The sequence below is a fragment of the Bison bison genome, unplaced genomic scaffold (assembly GCF_000754665.1).
Source record: "Bison bison bison isolate TAMUID 2011002044 unplaced genomic scaffold, Bison_UMD1.0 scf7180017864327, whole genome shotgun sequence".
In the NCBI taxonomy this organism is placed as follows: Eukaryota; Metazoa; Chordata; class Mammalia; order Artiodactyla; family Bovidae; genus Bison; species Bison bison.
In genome coordinates this window covers 7,489,541-7,501,462 of record NW_011494899.1, presented here as the reverse complement: position 1 = coordinate 7,501,462, position 11,922 = coordinate 7,489,541, and the positions used below count along the sequence as shown (strand labels likewise).

Genomic DNA, 11,922 nt, shown 5'->3' with positions numbered 1-11,922 from the left:
AAATGAGGCGTGGCGCTTTCCAGTAGCTTTTTGTAATTTAAGTTAAAATTTTTCCGAATATTTTAATAAAATGGCGAAAGAACAAGTAAATTATGAAATGTGAAGCACATACGTCTTAATTTGCAAAGTAAAATTTTACCAGAACCCATTGAATCGTCTCAGGAAGTCCTTTCCATCCCACTCACACCCTCATTTTCTACTCAGAGGTTTTTTAAAAACTTACCTTAAATTCTGTGTGAATCATTGGACCCTCCCATTTTCTAAGTTTTCTTACCACATATATGTGCCCATAAACAACCCTTCTAGGTTTTGTTCGTGTTGCTGCTGCTGCTGCTAAGTCGCTTCAGTCGTGTCCGACTCTGTGCGACCCCAGAGATGGCAGCCCACCAGGCTCCCCGGTCCCTGGGATTCTCCAGGCAAGAACACTGGAGTGGGTTGCCATTTCCTTCTCCAGTGCATGAAAGTGAAAGTGAAGTCGCTCAGTCATGTCCGACTCTTAGCGACCCCATGGACTACAGCCTACCAGGCTCCTCCGTCCATGGGATTTTCCAGGCAAGAGTACTGGAGTGGGCTGCCATTGCCTTCTCCTTGTTCGTGTTGGCATAGTACAAAAAATTGTACCATATTCTATAGTTTTCAGTCACTTGATTTTTTACTTAACATTGTCACTAAGAGAATCTAGATGATTATACCTAACCAAAGTTCTTTCATTTTCACTGCTGCAATACCCCATTGTGCCTCTATTCCACAATTTATTAGTTTATTTTCTTGTCTGTGGACTTGTGGGTTGTTTTCAGACTACAGCCTATATAAACAATACTACTATGAATATTCTAATCTCCTGCGTATATGCTAAAGTTTTTACAGAGGATCTGGGTGTGAAGTTGTTTGGTAATAGGCTAGATGAAATAAGGCCAAATTGGTTTCCAATTTATACTCCCACCAACAGAATGAGTTTCCATTGTTCAATGTACTCATCATCAGTTGGTATAGTCACATTTCTTAATTTTGCCATTCTCAGAGGTGTAAAATGATATTTCTTTAGGCTGTTCTTTTGTATTTCTCCAATCACTCATAAGATTAAGCTCTTGTTATGCTTATTGGCCATTTGCATTTCCTTTATCCTAAAATATCTATTTTAGTTTCCTGCTCATTTTTCAATTGGGTTATGTGTTTCCTATTGATTTGTAACTTTTTATATATTGGGTGAGTGTTAATAAACATTTGTGACTGCTTTCTGTATCTTTTATCCTGAAGCCATAAAAAAACAAAAGTTTGAAGGCTTTATTTTTCATTTTTAAGCCTTTATTCATACGGAATTTTTGTGCCTGACAGGTAGGATCCAATTACTTTGCCTCACTCCTCACTGTGGAAAACAGTTTACTGAATAGTACATCCTTTCCCTCTAACAGCTACATCATCTGTCAAGTTTCCATATGTCCTTGAGTCCGCTTCTCTAGCCAGTTCCACTGGATCAGTTTGCCTATCTCTGTGCCATCATTCCAGCTTTATTAAAGGTTTGGCATCTAATAGGGCAAGTCACACCTAATTTTTTTCTTCAGGAGAATCCTGTGTATTCTTGAACTTTGCTTTTCAAGCACATTTTATAATCAGTTTTCCAAGTTCCAGGAAAAAACAAAACCAAACAACTTACTGGATTTTAATTGGAATGGCAATAAATCTATAGATCAATTTAGAGAGAACTGAATCTTTCTATTCTTTTTTTTTTTTTTTTTACAAGAACGGGCACAGCTTTAGGGACTGGGCAGCCCAGTAAGAGGCTGGACTGAAGAGTCTGCAGGGCAGCAGTGACGAGCGGTGTTTATTTAGCACCTGTAGCTACCTAGCTACGAGCTCCGCCTCGTGTCAGAAGTTGCAGAAGGCCCAATTCTGGATCTCGGAGCTCAGCATCCAATAATCGAGCAGATGTCTTGGGCCCTTCACCGTGCTGCCTCTTGCCGTTGTGACTTCCGTGGGCAGAGACCAGACCTTGCTCATGTCCGGTCAGCCACACCTCCGAGGGTGCCAGGGCCCAGTGCTGTTTCTTCTCTTTAAGCTGGGCTGTTTTATATTCAGGGAACAGGAAGTGAGGAGAGGCAGTTTCAAGCATAAGCCAGGCCGGAAACCCCAAAACCAAGTGCTGGGCTCACAGGAACCCCTTCTGCTGTGGATGGCTGTGCCAGACCCATAGCCGCCTGCCTCACCATCCATTCGTCTGTAGGGCCTCAGTAAGGCCAGCGAAGCAGCTGAGGACATGAACAAGTTCAAGGGCACCTGGGACGTGAGCTAAGGCAGGCGTCCCTCCCTCGCATCCTGCCCCCTGGCAGGCGCAAGGCCCAGATGACAGCCCCCCGAGGAGGCTTTGAGTAGCTCTCCGAGGCCAGGTCGGCTTTGTCTGGGTTTTCAGTGGGTGGCAGAAACGACTAATCCATCAGGAAGCATGAAAGAACACTCTCTTTCTATTCTTGAATGTAGCATATTTTCCATTTATTTAGAACATCTTAATATAATTCAATAAAGTTAAATTTTTTTCTCTGTGCACAGTTTTGACTTTTATTGAATTTTTTTATACATAACTTATTTGTCTCTATTTTGCTCTAATTGTTCAGTTGCTCAGTCGTGTCTGACTCTTTGCAACCCCATGGACTGCAGCCTACCAAGCTTCCCTGTTTTTCACCATCTTCCAGAGCTTGCTCAAACTCATGTCCATTGAGTCACTGATGCCATCCAACCATCTCATCCTCTGTTGTCCCCTTCTCCTCCTGCCTTCAGTATTTCCCAGCATCTAATATCCAACTGATTTCTGACATGGGTCTTATTTCTTTTAAAATCTGCATTTTAAAAGTTTATTTATCTGTTTATATACAACACTGTTCCAGAAAGGGATTAAGGTGGCTTAAAAGACTCCATAAAATACATGAAGGAATTAGTAATAGAAGAACCAGGAATGAAGCATATACAAAATGCATATACAATCCTACTCCTTTACTCTGGGTGAACCGACCACAGATTTGGCTCTAAGGGTTTTATCAGGCAGTCAGAAAAAGAAACTTAATTACATCATTTGCAGTATCCAAAAAAACAAAAATAAACCAATTACTCACGCAAAGCAGTGTTATTCCTAATATTAAGACAGAGAAAAATTTCTCTTGAGAGGGTTTATAAAGAGGTCAGTGAATGATGTAATTAATAATCAGTGTTCTCAGTAGCAATCTGATGGGAGACCAAAAATTAATTTCATAGGGTTCTTTCTTCAATACAGACTGATGGCATCACATCACATCAACTCTTTCTTTTTTCTTCAGGGAAAGCAATTTTATCATGACTCCATAGAAGTCCTGAAACCCTAAAATTCTATTCAACACTTTCTAAATAGGTGTGTTTATTCTTCTAGGCAGAGCAAACATAGTTTATAAAATGCACGCAAGTTAGGAATCATTTCTTTAGACAATTGAGAGAATTAGACTACAAATCATCCATGCTATTCAGATACTTAACGGTTTTTTCTTAACAGCCAAGCTTTTTTTTTTTTTCCCCCTCTGCAAAAGGAACCTTTCTTGTTCCCATTTGGTGCCACGGCTTGGGTGAAGGTTTCAGAGTGGTTAAAAAGTTGCCTCCTGGCTGGAGGCAGTGGCTCTGGCAGAGATTTTGGGACCGGGGAAGGCAGAGGGGTCCCCCCAAGGCCACCAGATTCCGGAGATGCCTAGTCGCGCTGGCAGGACAGCCTCGGGAAGAGATACTCGCCCAGCCTGGCCTGGGGGCGGCCAGCCTGCACAGGTTGGTCAAGTGGACGTCCATCTTGACGAGCTTCTTGACGAGCTCCTCCTCCAGGAAGTGGTGCTCCAGGAACTCGGAGAGCTGGGCGTCTGCGTTCGCAGAACCCAGGACGTGTAGATCCTAGAGAGAGCCTGGTTCGGGCTCTTCTCGGGGGCCGTGGCGGCCTCCGTGGTTTCCAGGGCGGTGCTCCACTCCTCCGGGGCCAGCACCTGCAGGTCCTGGACCAGGGCGCGGCCACCCCACTGCTTCCGCGCCTTAAGGAAAAGCTCGGCACCCTTGCACTTCTCTTCGGCTAACATCCAGAAGGAGCGGCCCACACCTTCCAGAGCCACCTTGTTGCCTTCAAAGTAGAAGCTCCGAGAGGTAGGTGGACGAGGCCCAGAGGTGTGGCTGACGGTGGCCTCCTCCTTGGTGGAAGAATTGCGCCGGATCTGGGTGCTCACAGTTAGTTAGCTGTGAGGGCTTCTCTCCACTGTGTGCTGTGAAGCTCGTCCTGGAAGCAGGGGATATGGGGCTTATTCTTCTATCCAGCATCTTGTTAACTGCCTGTGTTACTTTTAATGATTTGTCTGTAGGGTCGGGACTCATATCTGTGAATAGTGACTTTTTTGTTTCTTTCTAGTTCTTAAGCTTTTTTTTTTCCCTCTCACTTTCTGCTGGTATTGATTAGGCTCTTCAGTAGAAAGATGAATAAAAGTATCAATATTACACATCCTTTCTAATTTTAAAAGGCATATTTCTAAAGTTTCTATTAACAATGATGCTACCAAAACCTACGTTAAATCCGTTTCACCTGCCATCACTAATTAAGGTCGTTTTGAGACTCGAAGGTCTTCTTGGCTACACTTATCCCAAACAGTAAGGTGTCTGCCCAAGTTGTTTTCAGGAATTTGGAGTCAGCTGGGGATAGTTTGAGCTGAGCTGGATAAGTCTGGACCACTGACCTGTCAACTAGGCATTCACGAGTGGTTGCTTGGTGACATTTTTGACATCAGAGGAGTGAAAACACTACCCTTAAAACTTGCAGAGGCCTGTAGCCTAGTTAACAGATGCTCAGAATGGCAGATTCTATACCTCTTTCCAGTCATCTTTCTCCACACTCCCCACGCCTTGGACTGCCCTGTGTTTTTATTCTTTATCCCATAAATAACTGAGCTCCTTGCCTTGGGGAGGCAGAGTTGAGACTGGTTTTCCTGTCTCTTAGCTTGGCTATCTTGTGTATAAATTCTCTCTCGGCTGCAAACCTTGGCATCTCAGTGTTTTGTCCTGCTGGACTTCAGGCAAGACAAAACATGTTCAGTAACAGTACTGTTTGTGTGACTTTGGTAGTTGCCCCTTTTGAAAGCTTAGTTTCTATTTTCAGTTGCTAAGAGCTTTCTTGCTTGTCTATCACTTTGTTTTTTAAAATCATGAGTAAGTGTTGGATTTTATTAAATTATTTTTCTAAATCTATTAAAATGATCCTTTTAATTGGTAATGTGATGAACAAAATGTATATATAGTTTTCTAAGGTTAAACCAAATTTACATTCCTGTGATAAAACCAAGTTGATCACGAGGTGCTAACTTTTTTAAGCACATTACTATATTTGGGTTGTTCAGTGTTTTGTGTCCATTTTCATGACTAAGGTTGGCTTGTGATTTTCTCTAGTCCGTGCTTCTGCTCAGTCGTCTCTGACTCTGTGACCCTTTGGACTGTAGCTTGCCAGTCTCCTCTGTCCATAGGATTTTCCAGGCAAGAATACTGGAGTGGGTTGCCATTTCCTCCTCCAGGGGATCTTCCCTACCCAGGGATCAAATCCACATCTCCTGTGTTTCCTGCATTACAGGCAGATTCTTTACCACTGAGCCATCCAGGAAGTTTGTAATTAAGACTATGCACAAAGCTTGCTGCCTCTTCAGGTCTTTGTTTAAATGTCACTGTTCATCTCAATAAGGCCTCTCTGCCCCCATTTTTAGATATTGTAATTGTAAACTCTGCACTGTGATTCTTCTTCTTTCCCTAGACCTCTTTCCCAGGTACCTTTGTTAGGCACATATCTCTTTTTAATGTAATAGTATATAGTTTGATAATTTACTTAATTGTTGGCATCTAGTCCCATCACTTCATGGCAAATAGATGGGGAAACAGTGGAAACGGTGTCAGACTTCATTTTCTAGGGCTCCAAAATCACTGCAAATGGTGATTGCAGCCATGAAATTAAAAGACACTTACTCCTTGGAAGGAAAGTTATGATCAACCTAGACAGCATATTAAAAAGCAGAGACATTACTTTGCCAACAAAGGTCCATCTAGTCAAGGCTATGGTTTTTCCAGTGGTCATGTATGGATGTGACAGTTGGACTGTGAAGAAAGCTGAGCACTGAAGAACTGATGCTTTTGAACTGTGGTGTTGGAGAAGACTCTTGCGAGTCCTTTGGACTGCAAGGAGATCCAACCAGTCCATCCTAAAGGAGATCAGTCCTGGGTGTTCATTGGAAGGACTGATGTTGAAGCTGAAATTCCAATACTTTGGCCACCTGATGTGAAGAGCTGAGTCATTTGAAAAGACCCTGATGCTGGGAAAGATTGAGGGCAGGAGGAAAAGGGGATGAGAGAGGATGAGATGGTTGGATGGCATCACTGACTCAATGGACATGGGTTCGGGTGAACTCCGGGAGTGGTTATGGACAGGGAGGCCTGGCGGGCTGCGGTTCATGGGGTCGCCAAGAGTGGGACACGACTGAGCAACTGAACTGAACTCCCATTAGAATATAAACTCCAAAGGACCAACAGAATTGTCTATATTGTGAGGAAGAGATCTAATTTCATCTTTTTGCAGATGCCTATCCAGTTATCCGAAAATCATTGGCTAAAAAGTCATCTTTGCCCCCAGTGACTAGTAACACTTCCTTATTAAACACACTAGATTTCCATAGAGTTGGGTCTGTTTCTGGATATTCTATTACTGGTTTATCTGTTCATGTATCAGTATCACACTGGATTATACAAATTTATGAGTATATAATTGATGCTTTTGAACTGTGGTGTTGGAGAAGACTCTTGAGAGTCCCTTGGACTGCAAGGAGATCCAACCAGTCCATTCTGAAGGAGATCAGCCCTGGGATTTCTTTGGAAGGAATGATGCTAAAGCTGAAACTCCGGTTCTTTGGCCACCGCATGTGAAGAGTTGACTCATTGGAAAAGACTCTGATGCTGGGAGGGATTGGGGGCAGGAGGAGAAGGGGACAACAGAGGATGAGATGGCTGGATGGCATCACTGACTCGATGGACGGGAGTCTGAGTGAACTCCGGGATTTGGTGATGGACAGGGAGGCCTGGCGTGCTGCGATTCATGGGGTCGCAAAGAGTCTGACACAACTGAGTGGCTGAACTGAACTGAACTGATGAATATATTTTAATATCTCGTAGGCTACTTTCTTCCCCTCAGAGCTATTCTTTTTCAGGGTTTTTTCTAACTAGTATTGGGTTGTTTTAAAAACACGAATTTTAGCATCATCTTGTCTCTCTCCAAAAGAGCAGGGAAACTTTGGATATTTTATTGGGATTATATTAAAATTTGTAAATTAAGGAAAAATGACATTTTGATGATGTTGAGATGTCCTAAAAAGGAAAAGAGATGTCTTTCCACTAGTTCAAGTTTGCTTTTGCATCTTGACAAAGCATTCATAGTATTTTGAATATAGATTTTGAATGTTTCTTATTTAGGTTATTCCTAAATATTTCATCGTTTTTGTAGCTAGTATAACTCAGGTTTGTTTCCATTATAGCTTCTAACTTGTAATCATTTGTGTGTATGAAGACTTGTGAGGTTTTTAAATTTTTTATTCTTAATTTTTATTGGAGTATAGTTGCTTTACAATGTGTTAGTTTCTGCTGGGCAGCAAAGTGAATCTATATTATTTTTTATTTCTTTTTTTGAAGACTTTTGAGTTTCGTGTGTTACTTTCATGTCCTGCTACCTTAAAAAATTAATGTTTGAGTTTATTCACTGAGTCTCTAGCGTTCTCCAGATGTATTTTCATGTTATCTGTAAGTAGAGATAATTTTACTTCTTTCTGATTCCTATGTCTCTGTTTTCTCTCATATAAATTTATTGGCTTCTGTACAATGTTAAATAGTAGTGAAGGTGCTGGTCAATTTTTCTTTGTTGTTTAACTTAGTAGGAATGCCTCAGGCATTTCTCCATTATTTTTTTAATTTTAATTTCTTTTAACACCAAAAATATTTCGTACTGGGGTATAGCCGATTAACAATGTTGTGGTAGTTTCAGGTGAACAATGAAGGGACTCAGTCGTATGATGACTTTACGGTTGAATTTTTTTAAATTTAAATTTATTTATTTTAATTTTAGGCTAATTACTTTACAATATTGTATTGGTTTTGCCATACATCAACATGAATCCGCCACGGGTGTACACGTGTTCCCAATCCTGAACCTTCTGTCAAAAGATTTTTTAAACATCCATAGAGATAATAATACATTTTTTCCCTTATACCATTATTTTGGTAAACTATATTAAAATGTTAATATTAATCTATCTTTGCATTTCTGGAATGAATTCTAATTGTATTATTTTCTTGTAGTATTGGAGTCTATTCAGAATTTTTGCATTAACATTCGTAAGCGGTGAAAGTGAAAGTGAAAGTCGCTCAGTCATGTCCGACTCTTTGCGACCCCATGGACAATAAAGACTATTGTATTCTGTAGGCCAGAATCCTGGAGTGGGTAGCCTTTCCCTTCTCCAGCAAATCTTCCTAACCTAGGAATCAAACCGGGGTCTCCTGTCTTCTTTACCAACTGAGCTATCAGGGAAGCCCAATGGCCCGTAATTGTCTTTTATGTTTGCCCTTAACAAGTTTTGATAATAATGTTATACTTGCTTTATAAAAAGAATTTAAAATTTTTGTTTTTTCATTTTCTATGCTCTGAAACAACTTATTAGTATTGGAACTCTTTGGTGCCAAATGTTTGAAATTCTTTTGTGAAACTTTGTGAACCGGATGACATCATATATATAATGACTCAAAAAAAATTATTTCTTTTGTAACAGTACTGGGCAACAGGTCCTTGGGGTAGTTTCCATCTATGGGGTCAGTCGGGGGCCCATGTTGGTGGAAACTGGAGTCTTCAACATGTGACTTACAAGTTTGCCCTGGAAGTGGTCACCATCCCAGACATCTAGAAGGGGAAAAGAATATGGAGGTTGTTATGAGCGAGGCTTGGAAGTGGCACAGATTATTTCTGCTCACATTTTATTGGTTAGAGCTCAGTCACCTGGTCAACACCTAGCAGCTGGGAAGGCTGGCAAATGCTGCCAAGCTGCAGACCCAGGAAAGGACGAATAAGTATTTAGGTGAGTAGCAATCACTGCTTCCTACTAAGAGGAATTCCAAAAAGAATCTTAGAAGTGAAGTATAATATTATTCAAGGGGAAACTCCATAAAAATGTTTTAAAATGTGACATGAAAATCTAGGACAAAATTAAATTTGGCTCTGCCATTTATTTGGAGGAAATGGCAACCATACTCCAGTACGCTTGCCTGGAGAATCCCATGGACAGAGGAGCCTGGCAGGCTACAATCCATGGGGTCACAAGAGTTCGACACGACTCAGCGACTAAACCACTGCCACTTATTAACTGTGATACCGTGGTCAAATGACTTTAAGCCTCCATTTCTTTCTTCACTAACATAATGGCTGTAATAATAGTATTTATCTCATAGAATTTTTTATTTTAAAAAGTGAAATAGGGGGACTTCCCTAGTGGTCCAGTGGTTAAGATTCCATGTTTCCGCTGTCTCTGGTCAGGGAAGCTCCACATGCCACAGGCTGGGGCAAAAAAAAAAAGGGAAATGATGCATAAGAAATCTTAGTAGGCACTCAGCACATAGCAAATAGTGGATATAAGATATAAACACTGATAATATAATGGGTACTTGAGTCTCTGGTATGCTATTTCCTGAATATCAAACACCAACACCAGAAATATTTAACATAAAAAATAAAATTTTTATTTTAAAAATTAGAATATTTTCTCAACAAATAGAGATTACTTTTAGATGTAAAATATAAGAGTTCTTTCAATATGAGTTACTTAGATTATATAGAATGTCACAAGGAATTTCAGTCTTTGAGGAAGTATTTCTCAAAAAAGATCGAGAAATTGGCAGCTATTTAATGAAAAGGAAAATTGCTTGCATGGTCTGGTTTGGAAGAACCCTATGGTAGTCACCCTGCTCTCACAATCTTAAAACTAGTCTCGCACACGTTGTCCCATCCAGTTCCACCTATGATTGGCAAGTTTATGTTGATTTGTATTATTTAGTGAACTGACTCTTTGCACATCAAACAGAACAACTTCCTAGATATCCCTTTAACTGGGGAGTGCTTCTCCCCTAAGGCCCTCTAGGAGAGCTTCAGGACAGCTGCCAGGCCGCTCCCACTGTGTCTCTTCTTGCTCACCTTCCCATTATACCTCAGGTTTTCTGTTTCCCCATTACCCTGGCTCTTCCCTTTTCAGTCCTTCTGTCACTTTCTTCTTTACAGCATTGGTCCATGAATCAAGGCAGATGGAAGTGGTCAAGCAGGAGATGGCGAGAGTGAATGTCGACAATCTAGGAATCAGCGAACTAAAATGAACTGGAATGGGTGAATTTAACTCAGATGACCATTATATCTACTACTGTGGGCAGGAATCCCTTAGAAGAAAAAGAGTAGCCATCATGGTCAACAAAAGAGTCCGAAATGCAGTACTTGGATGCAATCTCAAAAACAACAGAATGATCTCTGTTCGTTTCCAAGGCAAACCATTCAATATCACAGTAATCCAAGTCTATGCCCCAACCAGTAATGCTGAAGAAGCTGATGTTGAACAGTTCTATGAAGACCTACAAGACCTTTTAGAACTAACACCCAAAAAAGATGTCCTTTTCATTATAGGGGACTGGAATGCAAAAGTAGGAAGTCAAGAAACACCTGGAATAACAGGCAAATTTGGCCTCAGAGTACGGAATGAAGCAGGGCAAAGGCTAATAGAGTTTTGCCAAGAGAACGCACTAGTCATAGCAAACACCCTCTTCCAACAACACAAGAAAAGACTCTATACATGGATATCACCAGATGGTCAATACTGAAATCAGATTGATTATATTCTTTGCAGCCAAAGATGGAGAAGCTCTATACAGTCAGCAAAAACAAGACCGGGAGCTGACTGTGGCTCAGATCGTGAACTCCTTACTGCCAAATTCAGACTTAAATTGAATAAAGTAGGGAAAACTACTAGACCATTCAGGTATGACCTAAATCAAACCCCTTATGATTATACAGTGGAAGTGAGAAATAGATTTAAGGGACAAGATCTGATAGATAGAGTGCCTGATGAACTACGGACGGAGGTTCGTGACATTGTACAGGAGACAGGGATCAAGACCATCCCCATGGAAAAGAAATGCAAAAAGGCAAAATGGCAGTCTGGGGAGGCCTTACAAATGGCTGTGAAAAGAAGAGAAATGAAAAGCAAAGGAGAAAAGGAAAGCTACAAGCATCTGAATGCAGAGTTCCAAAGAATAGCAAGGAGAGATAAGAAAGCCTTCCTCAGCGATCAATGCAAAGAAATAGAGGGAAACAACAGAATAGGAAAGACTAGAGATCTCTTCAAGAAAATTAGAGATACAAAGGGAACATTTCATGCACAGATGGGCTCGATAAAGGACAGAAATGGTATGGAGCTAACAGAAGCAGAAGATATTAAGAAGAGGTGGCAAGAATACACAGAAGAACTGTACAAAAAAAGATCTTCACAACCAAGATAATCACGATGGTGTGATCACTCACCTAGAGCCAGACATCCTGGAATGTGAAGTTAAGTGGGCCTTAGAAAGCATCACTATGAACAAAGCTAGTGGAGGTGATGGAATTCCAGTTAAGCTATTTCAAATCCTGAAAGATGATGCTGTGAAAGTGCTGTACTCAATATGCTAGCAAATTTAGAAACCTCAGCAGTGGCCACAGGACTGGAAAAGGTCAGTTTTCATTCCAATCCCAAAGAAAGGCAATGCCAAAGAATGCTCAAACTACCGCACAATTGCACTCATCTCACAGGCTAGTAAAGTAATGCTCAAAATTCTCCAAGCCAGGCTTCA

At 41.0% G+C, this 11,922-nt stretch overlaps 1 pseudogene; it reads right to left on the bottom strand.

Annotated features, from left to right (window-relative positions):
* Positions 1 to 3,703: 3,703 nt before the first annotated feature.
* Positions 3,704 to 11,922, bottom strand: part of LOC104998356 — a 10,342-nt pseudogene continuing 2,123 nt past the window's right edge.